A 24,103-nucleotide genomic window follows, 5' to 3' on the forward strand; every position below is an offset into this window, starting at 1 on the left:
TTCACAATGCAAAAACTGAAATCTGTGGCAAGTCCGCTGTCTTTTCTGCGACGTCTGAATTACCTGTCAAATATGCAAATGTTGCTGCAGATTCGTTGCGTAATTTCCCCAGATCTGCACCAACATTTGCAGTGGAAAGATTCTGCCACGTGTTAAAGGGGTAAATCTAACGGAATTGCCAACACAAATGTGAACATAGCCTTAGCTATAGTTGCTGTTTATTGTTTTGATTTATTTTTTTTACTTTTCGAAAATGCAATGTCTATTAGCCATTCCATTTCCCATATGGATTGTCACCCAGCTCTTGTGAATTTTGGCGTAGAACTACACACTGAGCCAGAGTGGAAAGACCTTGCAAAGAGCGTTTCCTTCTCTGACAGACTTGATGTATTACATAATTGTCCATTTATTTGAATGGGTGCTGTGCAATACTACAGTGGCTGATACAGGGGAAATAAGCAGCCACAAGTTGCTTCCTCCGGTGATAACAGATGATCAATGGGAGTTAGAGAAGCCGGCCCGGGGCATTAATTATCAGAATGTGTTGTCCATACAATGGTCATAGTTTGTACTGCAGGATTTTGTCTATCTGTCTTATTTGCTTATTTAAAGGGGTTGTACAGTTTCAGAAAATTAATGTTGTTTTTTGTATAATGAAAAGTTATACAACTTTCCAAAATATGTTCTGTATTAATTCCTCACGGTTTTCCAGATCTCTGCTTGTTGTCATTCAGTTGGAGCATTCATTGTTTACTTCCAGTGTATAAAATTCTGTCCATGGTCACGTGATGGACACACAGGTGCTGGGATCGTTAGAAGACACAGCTCTGATACACATACTGTAACGAGCTGTGCACCTGTGCGTCCATCACATGACCATGGACAGAATTGTATCCACTAGAAGTTATCAATGAGTGTTCCTACCGAATAACAACAAGCAGAGATCTGGAAAACCATGAGGAATTAATACAGAACATATTCTTGAAAACTATAGAAATTATTACAGAGATTATATTGGAAAACTGCTTAACCATTTATTATCCATAAAAATGAAAATCCCCTTTAAGAATAATTCTTAGAAATGGAAGTAAAGAATGCCATGTACTAGTCATCTCTTTAGAAATAAGAGCCATGAAAGTGTCATCTATTGATATACTTTTGCAGGTTTTTGCTCACGAGCTGTTTTCTAGGTATCTAAAGAAAGTTCCATGTAGACCACAAGGTGATACCCATTCAATACTAGTCATGTGAGGCCCATTCATAGACATTGCCACAAATAGTTTACAGAATATAACCCTGTTGGATGTGGGAACTACAAGGCTACAGACGATAACCGTACAAGTGTATTATAGTGATATAATTGAGTTAGTAAACACAGTGTTGTAATATGTGAGTAATAAAAGAACAATATTAAATTGGCAGAAGCGTAATAAATAAATTACCTTTCAAAGCAGTCTTTAAATGAGAATCTCTGAAGAGTTTAATGTTTCTTAAGTCCATTTTTCCCTTGATTACTTAATGGCATTTGTGCTTTTCAATGCATTAACTGCATCTTTTATGTTCCTTTTAGTCTGTGCTTTAGTTGATAGGAAGGATTGAACATACAGTATAAATAAAGAAGCCATTGATTATGAGGGTGGCGCTTCTTTATAGTAGCAGTGCAATATCAGAAATTGTCAAATTAAACAGCAGCTCTCCAATATAAGAAGTATATGTACAGGCTGCGTGCGGATTAATAGATCCATATGTACAGTTACGTCTATGACGTCATCACAGTTGTCTTCTATCAGATCCATTTTGTCTCATTATTTGAATGTTATCCTAATAGATTTAGATTTATTGAGAAGGTTAAAAAATGTTAACTGTGGATTGAAATTTAAGAAAATATTATCAGATCTGTGAACACATTTTTCCCAGGCTATTTGGAAAATTAAAGCAGAAAACTGATTGCTTGCTATAAATCCTTTTCCTGTCCAATTATTTTGATGAATCTCCACCAGTAGATAACAAAAAAAAATAATAATTAAAAAAAAAATGTGACACAGGAATTAAGTTTAGTAATGGAATCTAGTTTAAACACCTGTAGGGGCTTTTTCCTATTATGACACGTCAAATAAACAAGGTATAAATGTGTGATAGGTGGAGGGCTGACTTCTAGGACCCCACTGATACTGAGAATGAAGGGTCCCAAGTCCTTATTCTTGGCCACAGAAATGAATGAGTGTTGGAAACAGCGGAGTGCTCACATTCACAATGAGCGGTAATAAAAGTTTAAAAAATGTGTCTTTGGATAACCGATTTGAAGAACACGTCCACCGAAAATTGTCAACAAAATTGTCAACAAGTATAAGGCGCTGTTCACATCTGCGTTGGAGGCTCCGTCAGGGGCCTCATTCGCAGATCAGGCAGAGATTACCAAAAACAATAACCCATCATGCTGCGCTATTGTTTCCGGTATATCCACACACACATCGACAGAATTAAGATTGAACCCACTAAAGTCAATGGTTCCATCGGCCGTCAGTGGTGTGTGTGGTGCAATGGAACAGTCGCTACCGGTTTTCCCTTGTTCTGTCCTTTGACGGAGCAGAACAACGGAAAGCAGCGAGACAGGTGTAAACATAGCCTAACCGTTTGTTATCTTCACTAGTGTTCAAAAATTATTTTCTGCCATTTCTTAGTTTTAATTATTCCCCCTGTGTTTTCCAAAGGTGACAACATAAATTGGCAGCCATTACAGCTCCGATAAGGGGAGATCTTGGCCCTGGTGCTTGAGGGGGCCCAAAGGTCCCTCTTTCACATGAGGAGACAGCAGTATTATCAATGGTAGATGGGAACCCCTGTTACAGATTTTGCTTTGGGGTCCAGAAATTTCAATTTTCACCTCTCAAAGTCTTTTGTTTGCTGGGGACTTTTTTTTTTTTAGGTGGAAATACTCTATATACACATACACTTATTTATTTTGTTATACTTCTTCTTTTTTAAGATACTGGAATATGGAAAGGCTTTTACAATCCCAGTTCGCAGCACTTCCGCAAACCTTTTTTTCAACCAATTCAGCAGATTGGATGCCAACATGTTTTGTAGAAACAGTTAGATAACATCAGGTCTGTGTAGGATGTAGGTAATTTTAGTCCAAATAGAATAATTCTTCGAAGGATTTTGTTTCCAGGGAGCATTTACCAACAACATACGTTGTTTCATGGAAAGACCTGGCAAGTGACAATGTGTAGTACTGGATACTTTTATAATAACATAAGGGTTCTCCAGTATTATACATAGTACATTGTACATAGTTAACATAAAGGTTCTCTAGTATCAATAAATTGTTCTCTTTTAAATGGACCCTGTCACATTGAACATAGTGTCTGATCTGTGGACATCATTTTATAAAGTATAAATCCATGCTCACGCTGTTTTTAGGAGTCCAGTGGGCGGTCATACTCTGTGATCAATCATTGAGTCACTCCACCCTCTGGACTCATAAGCCTACAGGTTGATGGTTAGAGTTTATTTTGAATTGGATCCTTTGTGTGATGAGCAGCCATTGGAGGGACTACCCAAGGTGGATGGCAGAGGAAAAGGAGGAACGGTAGATGAGTCATGCGGCAAAGTTAACCTCTTTAGGACACAGACTATTTTTTTTATTTTTTATCCTTCCATTAACTTTTTATTTTTCTAACGTAGCTGTATGAGGCTTTGTTTTTTTTGCGAGACGAGTTTTATTTTTTAATGCCACAATTCTGTTGTACATATAATGTATTGTAAAATTTATATACATTTTTTGTGGGAGAGTAGAAAAAAAACAGTAATTCCCAATTGTTTTTGGGGTTTAGTTTTTATAACATACACCGTACAGTGTAAAGGACATGTTAACGTTATTCTTGTTTTTGTGCGGGATGAGTTGACCATTTTGAGGTATGTACAAATTTTTGATCACTTACTCTGTTATAAAAAAACAGAAATTCTGGCGTTCTATTTTTTTTTTTTAGCACGGACATGCCGATGCTAATTATGTGTACTCCTTTTCTTCCAATTTTTCTACATAATAAAGTATTTTTTTATTAAGGACAGGTTTTCTCTTTAGTCCCACTTTGTGTTTGTGTCTTTGTCAGCAGGCCACAATAGGGTGCGTCCTCACAAAGTAGGGCTCTACTGTCAGCACTGCTTGGACAATGTCAGACTGTGTAGAGACTCCTTATTGACAATTAATTGATTCATATATTTCCAGGAGGAATAACAGAGATATAGAACAATGCTGCATTTAAAAAAAAAAAAAAAATGTTCCAGGTTTATTCTTTTATGGGGAATACAAGTGTCACGGTTGTAGGGTATGTGAACTCACTAGGCCGCTTCGCCGTAGTGGAGAAGCAGCTGGCCAAACAACAGTCAATAACAGTCTTTTGGATATGGGTACCTGGGTAGAAGATCAGGCAGATGGCACTGGAGGTGGCAGATGACACCAGACATGGCAGATGACACCAGACGTGAAGGGTAGCAACAGACGGGGCAGATGAGGCACACACAGCTCCCACAATAGGCTTAGGCTTAGGCTCAGGAACAAACACAGCAACAGGATACAGGAAGCAGGATACAGGAATACTGGGAGCAGGATACAACTAAGGGACCATTTGCATAGACGAACACAGGAATACAAACAATGTTCAGGCAAGGAGAGGAAGGGCAGAGCCCTTTTTAAAGTCCAGGGTGTTACTGGGTTGATTGGGAAACTTTAGACAGGTGCGTGCGCTGGCCCTTTAAGGTACACCCTACAGGACACAGGAGAGCACTGCAGCCATGTCTGTTAACGTCTCTGAGGAATGAGACGCCGACATGAAGATACAGTCCTGCGGTCGCGGCTGCCGGTAAGTGGGACGTGCCGGTGGTCAGCGACCTCGGGCATAACAACAAGTATTTATTAAAACAGACATATCAGGAAAGCTGACAGGTCTTTTTAATGGTCTGTGTATACCATCCATGTGTGTTCTTACATGTGTATAGAAATATAAATCAGTCATTTACCCATATTATGGTCCTATTTCTCTAATTTGCCAATAATTAATATATTGCCTACCTTAGAAGCCGAATCCTTAAAAGCTAAATCTTTTAATAATGAAGTAGGGAAGAACAATAGATCAGATCCCAATACAGTTCTCTGCGTTTATAGAGAACAAAGCTAGCTATATATAGCAGAGTAAGCCTCTTTATAGAAATTTAAAGGTTAGTTTTTTTAGTTTCTCACAGTCCAAAATATTGCTTTCTTTGAATAGTTAATATTGTGCGCTATTATAAAAAAAAGAATACACTAAGGTTTCGTTCAGAAAGCTAAGACGGAAGTCGCAGATGTCAACATAGCCTTAAATGGGTTTTACCATTGCATCGTTTTTTGATGATTGATCACGGTGGCTCGAGCACTAGGACATCACCGATCTCAAGAATAAATGTTTACTCCAGTTCCCAATGGAAGCACATCCTCTCCCCATTGAAATTAAAGGGAAGTCTTCATTATACAACGACTGTGTAATACAGTGTCCCCTATGACGAAAAGACGTCCTACTTTATCATATCCAACAGATCAGATCACCTATCAGAAAAAGTAACTACTCATAATTAAATGCATTCTGTAATATAATATCAGATGCCGACATCAACATGGAGGAATTTTAGCCTACTCTCCTTTGCAGAACTGCTTTTGTGTATGAATGTCTTGTTTCAGCTCCTGACACAGCATCCGGAGTGCATCGAATATTTTTCTTGCCTAAGGCGCAAATATGAAATGGTGCCCACCAATGAGAGAACAGGAATAGACTTTATATGTGCACTAAAGGTTGCCCTTGCAGTCAGACAAGGGTGGTGCTTTTTAGTGACATTTTCACCTTGCTTCATGGATGGTGCATCTCGTTTTGCTAATTGGCGATTTGGCTAATTGGTTGTTACTGTTATGGAGGGCAGTGACTGTAACATTCATTGCGGGCTGTGGTCAGGGTTGGACTTGACCCACCGGAGTACCAGAAGATCTGATAGGCCAACGCTACCAAAGAGTAATGAGCCCTAAAGGTCTAGCAGAAGACAACCCATTTGGAGGGTTTTAGGGCCAATCACTTGGGGTCTAATTCCTATGAGTTGATTAATAAATAACCTATTATATCATATTAATGATATGTCCTGTGTGTGCAATGATAATAACTACCATATACAATGTGATTTTAAAATTAACATGCACATATTCTGTATAGATGGAGGGTGGGCCATAAGAATAATAACCTATGGTGGGCCCAAGGAACTTTGACACTGGCTTTCACGGCTATGGGGGATTTGGCAATTACTGCTATGAGGTTTGGTTGCCGTCACTTATATAAGGGGCTGTACCTGTCACTATCATGGGGCATGTGGCTGTTACTTATGGGTACATTCTGGCTGTCACTATCATATGAGGCTGTGGCTGTCAATGTTATTGGGCACTCTGGTGGAGACTGCTCTCAAAACAGCATTACAAGCTTAAGTCGGCAAGGTCGAATTGACACAATCTTCCTTTTCACACCAGTGTCGAAAGCGATCTCCACACCATAAAGGCAGAGCAGACCAGAACTGTGGATAGTTACAGTATGTGGTCCAAGTGGGTTCTATTCTTACTCCATAAAGGTGAATAACATCCTTTTGTATTATTTTTACTTGTAAACACGGTTATTTCTGTATTGGTGGAGGTGAAATGGATAAGAAACACGGATAAGAGAGCTATAAACCGTGTTAAGCAGCTGTTTATGACAGCTCACCATCAGCTAGGCCATATCTTTTGGCACGGGTTCATGCATGAATGTTTATATTACTGGAAAATGAATTGTGAGCAGATGTCTTATTGGTTTTTCAAACCTATTGTCTTGATGGACTATGCTCTCTAAAGAGACAAGTGATGCAGCTCTAGAGACAAATACAGCACACAACAAGAAAAACAGAAATAGAATATTTACAAAAATAAATATATATATACATCTCAAAATGTTATAACAAACGGCCATAAAATATAAGATACTGGATAAAGATTGCATCTACTCTCAGATATGGCATGCAGCCAACCAGTGTTTACACCTGTAGTAAGTGACATCTGATAACACCCCATCAAATCAAGTAAATAAGAAATGATCGTTATATGGGAGCAATAAACCCAGCCAATTGTATCAAAATGGCCTAAACGCAATAAAAATTACATTGTATGACATTACGTTTAGGACACAAGGGCTAACATTTAGCAAAAGTGGCGTCATTGAAGCCAATGTCTAAGTTAAAACTCGGCTAATTTATTGGCATAATGTATGTTGCGACAAATGTATAACTGCACGTGCCCAATCTGATAAATCTGTCACGGTCTACATCACTGCTATTAATTTTCACACTGGCTAAAATGACGGATGGCCCTTTTTCTATGGTAGGCTCTGTGTGGGGTAAAGATTCGACTTTTTCATAATGTGCTCCTTTTTGTGAATATTTTTAAAATGACGCATTTCCTAAATGTGTCGAAATCCTGTCCAGGCAGTAGGCCATGGCCACTTTTCACTTAACATTTAGAAACTGACGTGCATGGTGCAAATTTCTCTGAATTCTGATGCAAATGGTTAACAAATATGTCACACAGCAGATCAAATACAATTTTGGAGTAAAATACACCAAAACAAAGAAACAAGTAAATTGATAAATGTGCGCCAGTTTTTTAATCCTTACAAGGAATAATATCCCCAGTTTGTAAAGGTCTATGTACTGTGGAAATATGTCCACTCTCATATCACTTATTCATCATTACAATGTAATAACGGGTTAGGGCCTGTTCACATCGGCGTTTGGTTTCTGTTGATGGGTTCTGTCAGACCTTTCTGTCGGAGGAACCCATCAACGGAAATGCAAACGGAAACCATAGCTTCCGTTTGCATTACCATTGATTTCAATGGTAATGCTTCCGTAGAAAATGGTTTCCGTTCTGTAAGGTTTCTGGTTTTTTTATGGAATCAATAGCGCAGTCGACTGCGATAGTTTATGGGGGCACTCTGCTAGCACTATTTATTAGGGGTACTCTGTTGACACTGCTTATGAGGGGGACACTCTCCTTGCCCTCTTTATGAGGGGGCACTTTGTTTACACTGTTAATGGGTTCCCTCTGATGCACTGTTAATGGAGCAATGTTGGCTGCTGTGGGGACATGTTCTGTACTACTCGTAGATGGAGTTTACTTAGAAAACTATTTTTAATCTTAGGACTCCCTGACAATACCTATTACAAATAGGCCAATATGGCTATCAGTCTTATAATAATAAGGAAGCAGAAAAATAGTCTAGATCTCTTGAGAATTTCATACATTTGTGTGAGATCCATAGATCAGCAACAGGTTATAGGCTACCAACTTAAAGTTTATTGTTCTTCAGTTTCAGGACATAGGGCAAATGAATGTCAGAAACTGGGATTGAATCGGAGGCAGCAGTTAAAGCCTTGAAACAAAAATATAGCGGCATTCCCTGTGAAGCCCGGGATTCATTATCAGAATGGACATGCCATGCACATTACAATTACAACTTCCACAGATGACCAACCCACAGACATTTACCACTGGCATCAACATTTATTGTTACTAAATTAAGTGGGAAAAATGCTATTTGCCCATCGCTTCCAAAGGCAAATAATATGCTCAGAAAATATCAGTCTAAAGGAAGACTCGGCATGTCCGTGCTTGCATTTACCAGAACCAGATAAATATAAAGATAAATAAGGCGGATTACACTAGCAGAGCATTAGGTTTCTTGAATCTTTTATATCCACAACTACCCCGTATCATTTATCATTCCCACATAACACGGTGCCCCTAAGTCCACAACTATCAGGCTATTACAGGATAAAGAGATGACTAATGCAGTAGATTAGGTATTCGACTTTGAGTGCACTCTTCAATGTCCATCTCATCCAGAACAGAGACCATAACAAGATTATTTGGGGCATTTTGGTGGTGGCGATTCTATGTGTTTTAAAGTGAACCATACTGTTACTTAAAGGGGTTGTATGAGATGAGAAAGACATGGCTGCTGTCTACCAGAAGCAGGACCACTCCTGTCCATGGGCTATGACTGATATTTCAAATCATCCCGATTTCAAGGGAATGGGGCTAAACTACAATACCAGAATTGTCAGATTTCTGATGCCGGATTAAATCGGTTGTGTTATCACAGATAAGACCTTTCACACTAGAGTCATGGTCCTGGATTTTGGCACCACCAGTTTACATCTGATTTCAGATGAATGACATAGCAGCTTTACAATCTGGTTTATAGAGTAGGGGACCCCAGTAGGGGGCCTCCTCTATGATATCCATATGTCCTAAAATGGCATATGGACAGGTGAATGTTGCTTGTTAGCACATGATCTATTGTCCTCCAGAAGAGATTTGTTTTTGTGTTTGCAAGCGTCCTCTCTTACCCCTCTCTCCTTCTCATATAGTCTCTCTGCAGCTCTGCTCTGTGTAATATGATCACTCAGTGAGAAGCTCCAATGATAGTTGTAGTTTTTCAGTGAGTGCAGAGATTCTGAAACAGTCATAGACACTGCATTAGCCAGGTACAAGGGAAAAGAGGCATCTATAAGTAGATTTTGTTAACAAGATATATTACAAAGTTTATATACACTGGCATAAAATGTAAATAAGGACGCTTTACAACAGCATCTAGATGGCCATGTTTTATAGTATCACGTTTTGTATAAACCTTGTTGTAAAATCCTCTGAAAATCCCTGTGATTTTTCAGTGCAGTGCACAAGGGAGCCGCTGGCAGCATACAGCAATCCAGACTCTACCTCTGGGACTCTCGGCTCTACATGATCAGAGCTTGAAAAACGTAAAAATTAAAATATACTTTTTATTCAAGCATGTGACACATTATAAAATTGCCTCTTAATCTGCATCAATCATTACTGAGCTCATTATGTTTTAATTCTGTTGTTGTCTCCAGCCTGAATTGTTTACTAATTTTATAATTTGTAGAATACTTTAAGTCCTTCTGGGAGAGAATTACATTCATTAACGTATTCTCTATGCACAGCCAATACTGTTATGCTGATACCTGGATCGAGAATGGATTTTAAACAACATGTAATATAAAATACTTTTTATGGCTTCAGTCGACTAAAACGTATTGTGCTTACCATCAAACAACTTTTTCTAACTTTATCGTCTCCTTCTTGCATGTCACTATCCTATTAAAAATTATTCCTGAAATATTGCAGTTTTCATACTGGCCACTGAGTCCTCACAATAGACTTACAATTGTTAACATCTGTTCTGGAGAGGTCACTTTTCAGCAGTCATATTATTATTATTATTATTATTATTATTATTATTAGAAGGCAGAATTACAATGAAAAGTATCACCTCTTATATTATAATTCTGGAGGTAGATAACACATGTTCATATTATTGACAAAAGATAATGTGGGCATCTTAGCTCTTCTCCCCTCACTGGACTTTTAAGAAATGCTTTCAAAGAGATTGAATATGCAGCATGCATAGAATGCCACAACAATGCACCCATAATAGTGCCAGTGTGCCCTCATACTTAGTGACAGCTCTCTGCCCATGATGAGTGCCATCCAATTTGCCCATGGAATGCTACCAGAGTGCCCTATTAATCATATCAGTCAGAGTGCCAAATTAATAGTGCCAGCCAGATTGCCCTACTTAACGTGCCAGCCAGAGTGCCCCAATGAATGTGCCAGCCAGCTTTCCAACTTTTTAGGGGAATTCCCATCTCAGACCCCCACCAATCCTGAGTTCTTATTAAACACTGCATCCCCTTCTCTGTTTTACACTGGACAATGACACCCCGGGCACCCGTTATTCAGAGAACTACAGCACGGCCCCATTTAGTATAGGAGGTCTCCGCTTTTTTAGGGTTCTCAATACACATGCAGTTTAATTGAGTCAAATTATTATTTTGCTAAAATCTACTGTAAAACTTGTTGATTTGATCGACTTATCCATGTTTGATCTGGAACAGGTAAATCACAGATGATTACAACATGACTTCCATGGTTTCCCAGTTTGCGTTTCACATTTTTTTCTATTCGTTTCTCAGACAATTGGGATGAACTATGGAAGACTTTTGCTCTCTTATATAAAACAGGGCTGGGAGGTCTGTGAGTCAGTTTCTGTTTGCAGCTCGTACAGTAAATGACGGGACTGAATAACACACAGACAGAGACAGCGACAGTGTTGGGGAGGGAGAAAAAATGACATGAAGGAGAGTTATATAGAGATTGAATTAGAGGCTTACAAAATGTTTTTTCATAATTATTGCTGGGGAAGTCAACATTAATATGGCCCTATAGAAGGGAATGGAGCCTGAAAAATAAATGCTGTGTAATTTTAGCTCCATATTAACTTCCTATAGTAACATGAAACTGATATAAGCACCAAATTCGCAGTGATATGCCATATATTAAAAATCAATTCACTTATAAATCATCGCAGAAAACCCGAAATGGATTTCCAAATAATTGTTTCTTTGGCCAAATTAGTATTTACCTGTGAGTATTTGTGGAAATGTGGCCACGCTATTAAAAATCACCCTTCCTGGTAGAAAAGACTATGTTTGTGTCTGGAGGAGCACGGAAGCTGCAGCTTATTTCAATATTCCTCGCAGCCAGGGCAGTAGTTGTTGATAACTTGTTCAGCCAAATTCTATGTTTGCAGTAATGAAATTATATTAGTGAATTACTATTTAAGCAGTTTAGAAATAGTTTCATCAACGTGGGGTTATACTTGGAATAACCGAAAAAAAGAAAAAAAAACAAAAGATCTGGACGAGTAAACTATAAAATATAAAAATTTCAGTAAAATTATCTAATATATAAAAAAAATAGTTGCGGCAGATTCACAGTTCACATGAGTACACATTGAAACAAAAGGCAGTCCATATTTGCATTTACTGATTCTTCTGGTTATTTAAATGTAGTTCAAAGATGGATTATTTTAATATTCGACTCTGTGATATTGAATATTGAAGGGAAAACTGAATCATATTAAACATTGTTTTTAGAGTGTAGCTTCACCTTTGGTGAACCTACATGAATATGTAGGAAACTGCATAATCAGTAAGGAGCTGTTCAATAATAATTATCCTGGGTCATAACAAGGATGGGCCTGGCATGGCCCTGGGTGGTGTAGGTGGTGCCAGTAAGAAGCCAGCAGATCTAGAAGAAAGTGCTGCAAGAGTGGTCAGAACGGAATCTTTGCCCCATGTGACAGAACTTCACTATGATGGCGCTATAATAGCAACCAGAATCTTCCCTTCCTAATTTCTACCTTTTGCAATCTCCGCTTTCCAGTATATTTTCCCATTTGCTCCTCCTTAGGCTCTCAGATACAATGCGCAAGAGGATTTTATAATTTTGACATAGAGATTATGAGTCACAGAACGGTTCTCAATCTACACCGGAGTTTACAATAAGAGGCAATAACATGAATAGATAGACACTTGAGGCCAGATGTCATCCTCACTGCTTCACATGTACGTCATATCTAATGATGATTCAGCCAAATAAATGCCTGAAATAGACATTTTATTTTGCAGTGATACATTCCTTAAAAGCATATTACATATATATATATATATATATATATATATATATATAAAAAAGACTATAGGTGGTACAATAGAAGTCACAAGAGAAAGGACTAGGACAGGACCCCGCCACAAGCTCTCTGACAGTGGTAGACTACCACTGTTCAGCCGGTCACATGCCTTGGTCTAGCCAGGGTTGCCAGGTCACGGACTGTCTGTATAAATTGTGGACTTTTGGCAAGTTTCTGTAAAATCCCGAATGAAAAGGATGATTCTGTGATTTCTTTAGATGTTGGGGTTTATTCTGCATTTTGTAAGGATCTGTAACTCAGCATCCATATCCAGCTATGGACCTATATTGTACCTATCTTATAGCCTGTGCATGCAACATATTTAGGAATTTATAACCACTATTCACCATATAATAGGTTTCTCGGAAAATACCTCAAAGTACTAAAGCATGCTTGGCCGAATATACATATTTATTCCAGTGAGGAGAGGTAGACAAGCTTGCAAAGGAACAAGGAATTTAGTGTTAGTATTTAGTATCGTGAGCATAGGTTTATAAGTGGCATAGATATTATACAGGTGGCATCCAGCAATTTTTGGATTTCACAAAGGAATGTCTTCTAAAACCCATTTAATCCCATGTTAAACAGCCCTGGTTTCATAATTTAAACACGTCATCCAACCAAAGCCATGGTCAGAGGAAGCTGATCTAGTGTTTTGGTCAGATGTTTGAGTATGCCCAACATCTTCCTGACACCAAATCCAAACACTCTTTGATAAAAGAAGTAATAAATAAAACTCTTTGAACATAAAGACATAACAACGAAGAATATTTGGCAATTCATCTCATGCATACGCCTGTACAGGGGCACGCAGAGTCCCTACGGCTCTATATTACAAAGCCAATGGATGCCATAATATGGTTGTAGGAATGAAGCTGAAATGCTTTTACGAGCACTAGCAATGTACATGGGAACATAGGTATCTATGTGAATGTTTGTATACGTGGGCACAAATACCAGGGTAGCAGGCATAACAGCTGCTATAGGACCCAAAAATTAGTGGGACCATCTTTACATAGATGTAAGGTGCAGTTAGTGATTACATAGAAAATGTATGGGGGCATGGGGAATTGAATAGGGCCCCATGGAGCTCCCTGGTTATCCCTGCTGTGTGAATTATCTCTTTTATGCAGAAATTACTTTTTGCATTATCCCTGTACTAGGACATCATGTATGCATTATTCCTGCATGTAACATCATCATGTTTTTTTCCAGTGCTGTGATATCACAGTGTACATAGTGACCTTTTTGTGCTTTATTACTGTGCTATGTATAATATGGTGCATTATCCCTGTACTGTGACATCACTGTGTGCATTATTCCTGTACTGTGACATCACTGTGCATTACTCCTGTACTGTTACATCACTGTGTGCATTATTCCTGTGCATAAAAGAGACCAAAATAATCATAAACTTTTTATGTTTTGCTGTGGGGCCACATAGTTACTTATTACGCCCCCAATTACGTGTTATTGAAGAATTGCTATAGCATAAGATCTCATATATTTTAGAGAAGGTTGCATTTCTTGCATTTCTTGTTGGATTTAATTTCTTGAAATCTGTATAGAACTGTAAGTTTCACCATTGTAATGTTTCGCGTACAATCAAAAACTTTGTGCAACTGATTCGACAAATTTAAGACTATTCTGCCTACTGCTATTACATACTGAACGTATGCAATGTATTCTTTAAGAGCGAACAATTTACCGGTGTTGTAGTGTTAAAGCTATTTTACACGGCCAATTATCGAGCAAACGAGCGTTCACGATTCCCGATCATTGCCCTTTGTAAACGATTAGCCGATGAACAAGCAACCGCTCGTGCATCGTCTGATCTGCTTTTTGCTTATGCAGCATGAAATATTATAGTTGTCGGCAGCACATCTGCCTATGTAAACAGGGAGGTCTGCTGCCGCCATGATAGAAATGCTGCTTGTGAAAGGAGCAAGCAAGCGTCTCGTTGATCGCCCCTCGTTTACGCGGCCCATGTTGGCCAGTTTAAGAGGACCCCTAGTTTGTCCTTCATTTGTAGTCGTTTTAAGACTTCATTAGAAATGTGTGAAATATAAATTGTACACACTAATTACTTTACTTCATGCCTTAAAGCCAGTCTGCTGCCAAAAACTGAAAGCCCAGTTTTGGCAGGAGATTTATTTCCCTCAGGTCTGAAGAATGATTTTTTTTTCATACATGGTGTAGGAAGCTAAGTGTGTCACCGCCACTGTCACCCTCAGCAGCTCTTCTCACTTATGGTGGAAAACCGAGCCTACCCGCAGGGTTCAGACCTACCACCCTAACTAATCCTTAAATAATTTAACTACAAAATAGAGACTCCACTTTCATATCCCTCTCAATTTTTCATTTTGGCCTTTTTTCTTCAAGACCTACATCTGCAGCATAAATCCCACTGCCTAACTTGCACAACAGTCTGCTTGTACGTTCCATGTGTCTTATGTGTGTGTTTCTTAGGCCTAGTTTGTTTCAGGGCATACAAACTTTAATGGATGTATTATATGATTTTATTATTTTTTGGATCTAATTTACATGGCGAGCAGAAAAACCTTACGGCCATTAAAATTAGCAGCAACATACCAATGTCGCCACTCATCGCTCTCCGTATCTCTTGATTTTTAATGGTGATGCACCTCAGGAGTGGTCAGCTGTCTAATACAATTGGTGGTGATCCATTTTTTCTTCTCTTCATTGCTGAGGGTTCCAGCTTTTAGACCCCTAATGTCATAGATTTTATTTGTTAGAAAACCCATTTAAAACCCTTTCATATATTAAAAGCCATAGCTATAAGAAAGAAATGTCCTTTATATATATTCCTGATTAGTAAGGCCAATGGGACATAGCATCACCTGTCATCACCTGTAAGTCACATGCCTAGTACTTCACCTCTATGTGAGTGACAATGGCTAATCATTATAATAGAGCGCGGGTCCAGTGTTGTCATCCGTGGACCACATCTGCTGTTGCTTAGCAGCGGCTCAGACATATTTGGGTTTCTGCTAAGCAAACAGCCCAGAAATTAATTATTAAAGAATCTGGAGATAATTGCAATGGGTTTTCACTGGAGTTTCCCTTTAAGTAGGCAATGTACAGAGTACGTACATTATCTGTTCCGCTCCAGCTTATTATCAATCCTGTCTGTCGGCTAGAGGATGCATTGTGCTAATATCAATAAGTAATTAGTATTTCCCAGAACAGAGAATATCTTTTCAGTAGCTTATGTTAATGCCAAATCTGTCAGTTATTCAATTAATTTGTTATAATTAAAAGAAAACTAAAGGTAACTAGAATGTGATTGCACATGGAGAAGTTGCATTGTGCATCCATAACAAAAATGAGTGGGTGAGTCATTTGTCATTAAGTAAAGGGGGAGATATGTTCTATCTGTGATGAGAAAATGTGTATTATATAAGGCAGAAAGCAGTCCACTTGTAAATAACACATGGCGTTCATTACTAATGAATAACCAAGAGAAGTATTGACCACTCCACACCATGTCCCTATTTTGTAATGTCAGACCCATGCTCTCTACGGTGAATGCTATCCGCAATATCATTCCAAATTCTATTTGTCATTCCTCATGGTTCTCCTTTTTTTTTAGAGCCTCTCCTTTCATAGTCTTTCAGACACTTCGTCAGACAGTCCACATCTATGGCAATCATAGAAGAGAGTGGGTCCAAAAGCAAACATCCAAAATGGGCCTTCCATTTTGGTGCCAGAAAAGAAAGGCCAAGGGTTGGGTTTCTCCTCTACAACCTGTCCATGACACTTTCCTGACCACCTTGTTTGCTGACAATGCAGTTCTTCTGAATAGTTTCTCAGCACCTAATAGCAAAGGGGATTGACCCAACTAGGGCTGGACCCCCTTTCTCCAAGCCTCTATGATATGTATGCCCTAGGTCAGCATACTTTCTGTGGTCCAATGTTTCCTTTTCTACACTGTGGAACACAGTAGGTGTTTTATGTTGATGTGATAAATTATAATAATTACGTGTTAGGCCCTGTTCACACCTGCGTTGTGTCATTCCGTTGTTCCGTCAGCAGAGCAGAACAAGGGAATAATGGAAGAAATTGAACAACGAATACAACCGGCGGCTGACAAAAGCCATTGACTTTAATGAGTTACATCCGCTTTCCATCGGGGTATCTGTGGTTTTACTGAAGACAATGGCGCAGCATGCTACTCTATTGTCTCCGGTAATCTCGGCCGGATCTGCGGCAGAGGCTCCTAATGGAGCCTCCAACGCAGATGTGAACGAGGCATTAGAAAACCAAATGTAAGTGTATGTCACTAAGTCTCACAGCGTCTTTGGGATGTTTGTAGCATAAATATTATCTTTTTTTTTTATCCTTGTTCTGAATGATTGACTGATTCCAGTTTGGGTTTGAACAGTGACTTAACCAGCAAGATGATACAGGTAGCACTCGCAACAGTACCCCAATATCTTAGATAGAATAGATAGATAGGTAGATAGATAGATAGATAGATAGATAGATAGATAGATAGATAGATAGATAGATAGATAGATAGATAGATAGATAGATAGATAGATAGATAGATAGATAGAGCTATGGACTATATTATAGGCTGTAATTTAGTTTTAGTATAAGTAATTTATTTATTTTTATAAATTTCGTCAAATTTTTATGTAGAAAAATTCTGTGTGTAATCTCTGGTGCTCTTCTGAGCACTGTGCTCCATCCAATGCTGATGTGCAAGCCATAAACTTCATTGGGACTATATTATACATGTGGAGGTATATATCAAGTGAAAAATAAAACTCTAGGATAGTTAAAATAAAGGGGATAATACTACAAAATAGCAACTCAACTGGAGATGATTGAAATGTTTCTATACATTTTATGGGACGAGGCCTGGGCTCGCTTTTCGCACATGAGCTATCATCGCTGCTGCACTAGTGGTGGCAGACAACTGTGCCATGTAGCGTGACTTTCCGGAATTTGATTTGGTTTGTACAAGTTGTGACACCCAGGACACATTACAGTAAATTGCAACTTGTCATAGATGCAATGACCTACACATTCTATAAAGTTCAATGTCAGTGAATTGGACACAATAGAAAGCAATCATTGTAAAGATGTATGGTCGGAGTCAGAATGTTACCTTTGCTACGGGGGTGCAGAGGTTGCAGTGGCACCTGATCCCTGAGGGGACAAAGGCCCCTCTGCCACATAAGACACCAGTATTAGAGACACATGATAGGTGGGAGGCTCTGTTGCAGATTTTGCATTAAGGCCCAGGAGCTTCGAGTTACGTCTTTGACCAGTATCCAGAGCTTTTGCATACACAGGCATGTCAGTATAGTAGTAATGAGTAATGACTTCACTACAGCCATAGTAAATAAGGCTCCATGCACACGAATGTGTTTTTGCGTCCTCAATTCATCCACAAAAATGTCGATGAACTGCGGACCCCGTTCTTTTCTATGGGCCCATGCACACAACCGTGGTTTACACGGACCGTGAGGCCGGACCGAAAAAAAATAGGACATGTCATTATACGGGCCGCATGTGTGGTCCGGGCTCATTGAAATCAATGTGTGCACGGTCCGTGATTTCCAGATGGTCCGCGGATGACACACCGTGCCGTAACCACGGGCCGTGCACACATTGATTTCAATGAGCCCGGACCACACATGCGGCCCGTATAATGACATGTCCTATTTTTTTGCGGTCAGGGTTGATTTTTATTTTTTACATTACTGTTTCAGCTGCATAAAAGTTGTCACACTCAATAATCCCGTTATAATACACTCAGGATACGGCTACTGTATGTTCCTGCTATTGTATAAATATGTTTCTCGTATAAATATCAATGTATACATTATCACATGGCTTCTTATGTCCGTCCGTAAAATTATTGTGCCATATCAAATCACAACAGCAATGAAATTGTCTATGTCACAGGTTGTCACCCTCCAGTTTTTGCATGAATAAAAACTATTGATTGTATACAGTTTATCTACAGTAATTCACAGTTGTCATGTTCACTTCTTAAGAGCAGGACCGAGCAGTAATTATTCCCTTTCAATATTTTCCTATAATATCTTGCACCGCGCTACTTTTCCCACAGAAGTAAAGTATAAGGCCTTATCCAGACGAACGTGCATTACGTCCATGCTACGCGCCTGGAAATCATGTAAGTCAATGGGGCCGTTCTGACAGGTCGTGATTTTCACGCAGCATATATCCACTGCATAAAACTCACGACATGTCCGATACTTGCCCGTGTTTAGAGCAGCACGCACCCATTGAAATTAATGGGTGCGTGTAAATCGCGCACGGCAAACGGAAGCACTTCCGGGTGACGCGCGTGATTCGCGCTACAGTTGGTAAAGAAGTGAAGGGAAACATAAAAGCCCCTCCTTCTTTACTATGTCGTAACATAAAAACAGAGTGTCATAATGATGCCGGCTGCGCGAAAATCACGCAGCCACGCACCATATACATATGCCACACTGAACTTTTGCGTGTGCAAAACGCCGCGTTTTTTGCGCGCGCAAAATGCACACGCTCGTGTGAATCCGGCCTAAGAGGGATACCTATGGTGAGTGCTACCCTCGATCCTGGGACTGATTATCATAATTCTAGGATTTTTCTTGATGGATGATGCTCATATAGTTTATTTACAGAAAAAAATATTTATCTAACCATTAAAATGTATTTTTTTCTGTGTCCCTCGATAATTCTATGTACTGCAATACTATCATGTCTAGGAGGGATTTATGACACTGTTCCCGACCTTCTTCAATCATATGCATAAAATGGCAGAACTACAGTAAAGACTGACACAAAGGCAGCATAGTAGATGAGTGTGAGCAGGGGAGAATTTTTACTTTGTATAACTATGCAGATTCATACACTATTGCAGGTCGTTGGGAAGCTGGATAACAACCCCTATGGGCATTTCAACTACCGCTGACAGTGGTTATAACTTATTATCTTTGTAAACTCCGAATCTGAACAGTCAGAACAAAATTGATCAATAAACTCTGAATAAAAAATACAAATAAATAAAATACCTTTGCAGTTTTTTTCTAGATATTGGGGATATTCTCCTAATATTATTAAAATATAGGTGAACAAGTGTTATAGAAGGTTCTCACATCTGGAAATAAAGTAGTGATAATGGGGGTAGACATTTTCCTGAAATTTACTGCAGGTTCAGGCAGGCACAAAGTGACCGCAAGGCCCAGACCCCCACAGACCCACACAGAATTTTCAGTAAATTATTGTTTATTTTATAATGAAAAGTTATACAATTTTCCAACATACTTTCTGTATTAATTCTTCATGGATTTCAAGACCTCTGCTTGTTGTTATTCAGTAGGAACATTCATTGTTTACTTCCAGTGGATAAAATTCTGTCTATGGTCATGTGATGGGCACACGGTTGCTGGGATCCTAAGGCTTTGTTCACACGCTAAAGTAAAAACGGCTGTAAAATACGGAGCTGTTTTTCTTTTGACACAATGAAACACGGCTCCAAAAACTGCTAAAGAAGTGACATGCACTTATTTTTTATGGGGCGTTTTTTTACGCCCCGTCTGAACGAAATGCCATTTTACCCATTGAAATCAATAGGCAGATGTTTGAAGGCATTCAGCTTCAGTTTTTTCAGGTATTATTCGAGGCGTTTACATCTGAAAACTCTGCGTGTGAACATACCCTAAGAAGACACAGCTCTGATACACATACTGTAACGAGCCGTGCACCTGTGTGTCCATCACATGACCATGGACAGAATTTTATCCTCTGGAAGTAAACAATGAAGGTTCCTACTGAATAACAACAAGCAGAGATCTTGAAAATCGTGAGGCATTAATACAGAAAGTATACTGAAAAATTGCATACATTTTAATTATACAAAAAAATAACTTTAATTTGCTGAAACCGGACGACCCCTTTAAATCCCGTTATGTCAAGTAGAACCATGGCTGGGCGCATCTTATAATACGGCATTAAAATGTTGTGAAGAATATTACAGCCTCTTCCTAGTCTGAACTGGCTGCTTACAGAAAACAATAGATTACATTCAACTGCACAGCAAACGGAGATAAAAATCGACTTCAGGATTAGTGTCTCTTTAACAAGCCAAGAGTAAATCTGAAAATGAAAGGATAATGTAATTCATTTGGCTCACGCTAACTCTCCCCCTGTGCTCCCGCAATGATCCGTACAGTAGATTCCATGCAGTCTTCTGGCAGGTGGCAGAACATGTAGGGGGTCATTTTAATTATTGGTGTCTCTTTTAATGCCACTTACCCACCACAGAGGGCTGCACTGTAAAAGATAAAATCCCTTGGAAAGCCAAGCTGTCAATCACTGCCCCGTAAAGTCACATCCCACTAAACAGGTGCCCGCTTGAATGGCAGAACTGAGATTATTAGTTAGCTGTGCTACCCAAGGGGCTCTGAGTGACTGACGTGTATCACCCACCGTAAATATGTCTACTGCCCCAGTATTGATGACAAAATTGTCCAGAGGGCGCAGTTCATAGATTCAGGGTCAGGTTTCTTAACGGAGTTCTCAAATATTAGTACATGAGTATTGATTAAGAAATTAGTATGCAAATGCAGTCCTGGTAATTACAACATGGCCTGCTTTCCAAATTAATTTGCAGACGTCTCTTTTTTCCTCTTTCTTCCTGCAAGATCGATGGTTATTTAACTCGCTTCTTGCCAAAATTGTAGTGCATTAAATCTTACCTGTTGACAGACACAAATTTAATTACTCAGTACAGTCCAGGTAGGTTTAAATGGCCTAGAAATGGGCTCCGTAAAATGAGACTTGTAGAACTACAAGTCTCAACATTCCCAGCTTACACTAAGCTGGGCCTTATAGTTCAATGGTAACATATAGAGGGCTTATCACATCACCATGTTACTATAGTGAACTACTCTACATCCTGATATGATTTTAGGAAACTTGCTGGACATGTGACGGTTAATACAGAAACCAAGCTGAACAAAATCGTATCTCGCTTTAATTAACTGCAGATTTGTAAAGCCGGCGCTTATTTGCGGTTTTTCATTTGAACCCCAAAAATTCAGTTGTCATAGCAATGATTTCTACAAACCAGAAAATCCGAATGTAACACGCTCAGAACTAGTAAACAGTCTACAAAGGTCATGAACAAGTATCTATCCAGAAAATACAAGAAGGGACATCAGAGCTCTACAAAGGCGATGCAACACTCATGTTACAATGTATCTCTTTGACTCGGCGAAAAAATGCAAATCACCTCGCACAATTAAAAATAGCAAGTAACAGCCAACGCTATAGACTTGGGAGTGCATACAAAGTTGGCGAAAGAATCAACATTGTTTTAATTGCTAGCGCTAACTATGGCAGAACAAAGGAGAGGACTGTGAACTCTCATCATAAGGAACGAACAAATACAATACTAAACTTTAATACATCGCATGCTTTCCGTACGTGTCAGTAAAACTAAAGAGGAACACTCACCTGCGCTATATATACAATGTAATCTAAATATGCATATCAACCAATCCTTGTTGGCACTCGCACATTACCAATGCAGCCTGAAGTCAGTGTATCTAGCTCTTACTTTATCTTCATCCATATGGAGCAAAACTAAGAAACCAGACTGCGAAGGGTTAACCACGAGATCCTATCGATTTGTCATTTTATTTTATTTTTAACGAAAGAAACTACAATTATTATTTTTGCCGCAGAGATGGGTTTTGTCAGCAAGATTTGTGAAGAGAGCAATTTCCTGAAGCTGTCACCACAACAGGTTGTATTCGCAGCTCCAGCCAAAGGGATCATTTCTGGATTCTATAGACTACGGAATAGCAGTGCGGAAATAATAATAATACTCATAATCATCACTATCTCTTATTGTAGAGCAAATTAAAGAGAAGATACTTCTGGCTTGACATAGACTATAAGACACATAACAGCTTACCTTGATTTAATTCATGGTTTCTCCGGTTAGCTTGGTGAGGGTGTGGGTTATGCCAAAGGAAATCATTTCTAATATAAAAGGATAAAAAATCCGGGAGGAGAGACGGGAAAAAGGGAGGAGAAAAAGCAGGAGGGAAAAGAAGAATGAGAAAGAAAAGAGAAAAGACAGTTTCTCCTGCCCACACTGAAATAGGAAATCACTGACAATCAGCGAAAGGGAAAGCATAGACATGAGCATACCAGAGGGGGCAGACAGGGTATGAACACAGAGCGGAGCACTAAAGCTAAATAAAAGCACAAATAGAAAAAAAATCCCAGCCACACGTGAAGCTGGAGCAGTCGGGGGTGAACCGAGGGGTTCTGCATTATTATAATGAGTGTAGTAAACAGTTGCATGCCTGCTTATGTGGGTCAGATGGGAGTTGTAGTATATACTGTCCTATATACTACGCTCCAAAGCTGATCATATACCTAAACGCGTGATCCTAACTTGAGTTGTGTTTCCTAATGAACGCTACACAGATTTTGCAATAATTATTGTACAGATAAAATGCTTTCTGTAGCTATTTTCACATGGCCGTAATATGGCAACGTTTTAGTGTCTGTATTCAGGACGACCGTAGGCGTAGGGTCCTATGTTGACTTAAAGGGATTGTCCGGTTTTAGTAAATTAATGTCGGCTTTTTTTATAACTAAAAGTTATAAAATTTTCCAATATACTTTCCGTACTAATTCCTCCCGGTTTTCAAGATCTCTGCTTGTTGTTATTCAGTAGGAACATTCACTGTTTACTTCCAGTGGATACAATTCTGTCCATGGTCATGTGATGGACACAGTTGCTGGGATAGTTAGAAGACGCAGCTCTGATACATATACTGTAAATGTAACGAGCTGTGCACCTGTGTGTACATCACATGACCATGGACAGGATCCACGGGAAGTAAACTATGAATGTTCCTACTGAATAACAACAAGCAGAGATCTTGAAAGCCATGATTAATACGGAAAGTACATTGGAAAATTGTATAACGTTCAATTATACGAAGAAATAACATTAATTTGCTGAAACCGGACAATCACTTTTAAGTTCGATTTAGTAGAACCACAGTCTTGCAACCGTAATTTGGATATTAAAATAAAAACTGGAAATGGCCTAAGTGACATTTGTTCTGTGTACATTTTTATTGCTCATGGACAGATATTTTTCTACAAGACAGATATTTTACATACAGATATTATGCTTTAATATGAGTGGCATCAACCATACACATAGAGAACTGCAGAGCATTACTGTCAGGGCTGCCATCAGGGCAGTACAGGTGCCTAATTATTAAGGTCCTTGATGAATAGGCAAAAAACAACAATTAGCATAAATGGAAAGTCTAATGTATTTAATTTTAGTTAAATTAATTAGATATTAGTCTGTAGAAGAGAAATAATGGGGCAGATTTACTAATGAAGTCTGAGATTTAGATGTA

The 24,103-nt window shown here is 39.0% G+C and overlaps 1 protein-coding gene across 1 annotated transcript in view; it reads right to left on the minus strand.

Annotated features, from left to right (window-relative positions):
- CACNA1E (calcium voltage-gated channel subunit alpha1 E) overlaps positions 1 to 22,797 on the minus strand; it is a 468,864-nt gene extending 446,067 nt beyond the window's left edge. The window contains exon 1 of the mRNA XM_075833132.1: positions 22,627 to 22,797. The gene's annotated coding sequence lies outside the window, so the exon portion shown is untranslated. The remainder of the gene's footprint in view (positions 1 to 22,626) is intronic.
- Between the last annotated feature and the right edge of the window lie 1,306 nt (positions 22,798 to 24,103).

Source organism: Rhinoderma darwinii, chromosome 7, assembly GCF_050947455.1.
Source record: "Rhinoderma darwinii isolate aRhiDar2 chromosome 7, aRhiDar2.hap1, whole genome shotgun sequence".
Lineage (NCBI taxonomy): Eukaryota > Metazoa > Chordata > Amphibia > Anura > Rhinodermatidae > Rhinoderma > Rhinoderma darwinii.